This window comes from Octodon degus, unplaced genomic scaffold, assembly GCF_000260255.1.
Source record: "Octodon degus isolate 3935 unplaced genomic scaffold, OctDeg1.0 scaffold00763, whole genome shotgun sequence".
Classification (NCBI taxonomy): domain Eukaryota; kingdom Metazoa; phylum Chordata; class Mammalia; order Rodentia; family Octodontidae; genus Octodon; species Octodon degus.
This window is the reverse complement of record NW_004525339.1, coordinates 15,608-18,536: the sequence shown is the minus strand read 5'-3', so window position 1 is coordinate 18,536 and position 2,929 is coordinate 15,608.

Genomic DNA, 2,929 nt, shown 5'->3' with positions numbered 1-2,929 from the left:
AAAGGTAAAAACCTTTGGTTTCCTGATACCTTGCTCTGAGTAGTTGTTATTTGTCTGTCCCTGAAACATCACTACAGCTCCAAGTCCTTACCATTGATATCAACGCCCACAGTGTAATCTCTCACAGATGCAAGTGGTAAAGAATTGTCTACTTAGTGCAAACTTCAAAGTCTACAGGAATGCGATTCCCTTCATCCCTTCCTCAAAGTCCTATTTCATACACAGCTGTGAGGTTTCTCATGGCTAATGATGAATTTCAGGCAGCAGTTAGTAAGATAGAGTGCATCAAAGTAAGGCTGGAAAACTTGGGGAGGTAGATTCGCACAAGTTCTTCTCACGTGGATGAAATTTACCACATGTGGAGAGGGGCGTAAACAGGTCCACTTTTTTGTTTCATTGTGTTTTCAGAGACCAGCTCTCATCAAGTAGTTCAGGATAGCCTTGAACTTAATACACAGCCCATGCTAGCCTCAAGTTTATGGATATACTCCTGCCTCAGCCTACAAGTGCTAGGATTACTAACATGCTTGGCAATGCTTGGCTTACCCGCTTTAAACATATCTGCATAGGTGGTTTTTGTATTTTATGGGTGTCTGTGTGTGTTTGAAAATGAACCTCTAACATGTCAGTTTCTACAACCACAAAGCTGATAATGATTTTAGGGAACAGAAGTAAAATACTTTAAAATTCATAAGCCAGGAGTGACAGTGCAGGGACTTAATTCCAGCTTCTGCAGGCTGACAAGAAGATCACACATTGTAATTTGGCACAAGAAACTTGGTGACATTGTGACAATAATATTTTTTTATTATTATTATTAAGGAAGTTTGTATCCAGCTAAGGCAACATAGTGACTTAGTGAGAACCTTTGCACGACACCCTTAAAATCTAAGTGCTGGGACAGTAACAAATTTTGCTGTAATATAAGCACCAATTTAAGTCAGAACTTTATGAAATATGTAAGACCATGAGTAGTCAGTCACCCTGCTGTAATCCCCGAAGTCTGACATGTTGAGATAGGAGGATAAAAAGTTGGAGCTCACCCTGGAAAACGTGAATCTGAGAAAATAAAACATGAAAAACAGCCTGAAATTCAGTTCAGTGCCAAGGCCCTAGGCTCAAATCCCTACCCCACAGAAGAACAGAAAAAAGTGAGTGGAGATGCCGATGGGCAGGAATGGTGTACCACGCCTGAAATCCCCACACTTAGGAGGCCGAGAAAAGCACTGCTGTGAGTTTGAGGCCAATATGTTCTGCAGAGTGTATTCAAAACCAATTTGAACTGTACAGTGAGATATATTTAACACCCAAATAAAAAAAACAAATTAGAAATTTGTAGAAGAAATCCAACTGTTTTAGCTGAATGAAAATCTGCACTTTAGAACAAGATTTAACCTCACTTGTATTTTCGTTTGAATCTATGCGTAAGGAACACTGATGCCATCCCTTTCTGTAGGTCATGGGAAGACCAGATGAGGGCAGGCAGGCTATCTGGGCTCAGGAGAGTGGTGACTCACCAGTGCTGGGTGAGGTCGCCTAGCACTCTGCGTCTTCACAATCCAAGCATGGGCTCCGGGATCGAGGCTCCTGGAGGCTCCTCGGAGGCTTTTATTGACTCCTGCTGCTTTATCCTTTTTCACATAGTGTTTTCCTATCAGGGTCGAGTCAGCCTCAGCCCAGGTACTCCCGACTTGCTCTCTGCTTTCTCCAGTATCAAAAGTCCCCTTTGGAGGGCTGGACAAATATCTCAGCAGATTAAAGCATCAGCTAAGGCAGGTGCAGAAGCCAGGTTTAGATCCCTGGGGTAGGTTGGGACCTTGACTGAGCCTGGGCATGTTGGCTTGTGCCTGTAATCCCAGCTCTTGGGAGGCTGAACACAGGAAGATTATCATAAAGCCAAATTACGTCGTGACACTCTGTAGACCCTCTACTAAAACACACACACAAAAAAAGCGTCCCATCTCAATATTTTAAGAACATAGAAGGGCTGGGAAACTCATGCGCTGATAGACTTTGCACTATTTTTCAGTTTTACTCACATTAGAACATCATAGTTCTATGGGTGAGATGGGGCAGGATAGTGGACAGAAAATTATCAAACCAACTCGGGTGTGGTGGTGCACTCTTGTAATCCCAGTATTCAGGAGGTTGAGGCAGGAGTATAGCCATATTTCTGAGACATTATCAATATGCAGTTTGGGCTGGCCTTGTGCTCTCTTTTTGGAGGCCCAGGATGCTCTCGAACTCTTAGTGGTCCTCCTGTCTCAACTTCCTCTTTCAACATCCAAAGTCCTGGACTTGTAGGTTGATTACCACACCCAGTTATAGTCATAAATTTGAGGCTATTCTGGAGGACACAGTCAGTTTAAGACCAACCTCAAGTATGTAGAGAGAACTTGTCTTGAAAAGAATCAAGTGGGCTGGTAAGATAGCTCAGCAGACTAAAGTACCTGCTTAGGCAAGTTTAGGCAAATGCAGGGAAGAAGGTTCAATCCCATGCACCACATGCTGTGCCAGCCCTGCCCCAGGACAGGTTGGGCCATCCAGAGTCTGGGAATGGTTGTAAATGCCTGTAATCCTGGCAAGGGTAGGCTGAAATCAGGAGGATCACTCTGTGTCTACACTGCATAGTGAGACTCTGTAACAACTAAATCCATAAAAAAAACATAAAAATAGTAACAACAACAAACTACAATGGGTTCTTCCATAATGGGCAGCTGGGACAGTCAACAGCTAAGGTGAGGAATCAGAGGAAGACTCTCAGATCTCCCAGCCCCCAAGTGTCCTAGGTAGATAAATTAGGAATACTATAGGCAGTCAGACAGGTTTAGGCCTCAAGGAGACAATATAGAAGACAAACTAAATTTGCAACTTTGGAAGAGACAAACACTCTCTCTGTGGGCCAGACATCAGGTAAAGGAGTATACAG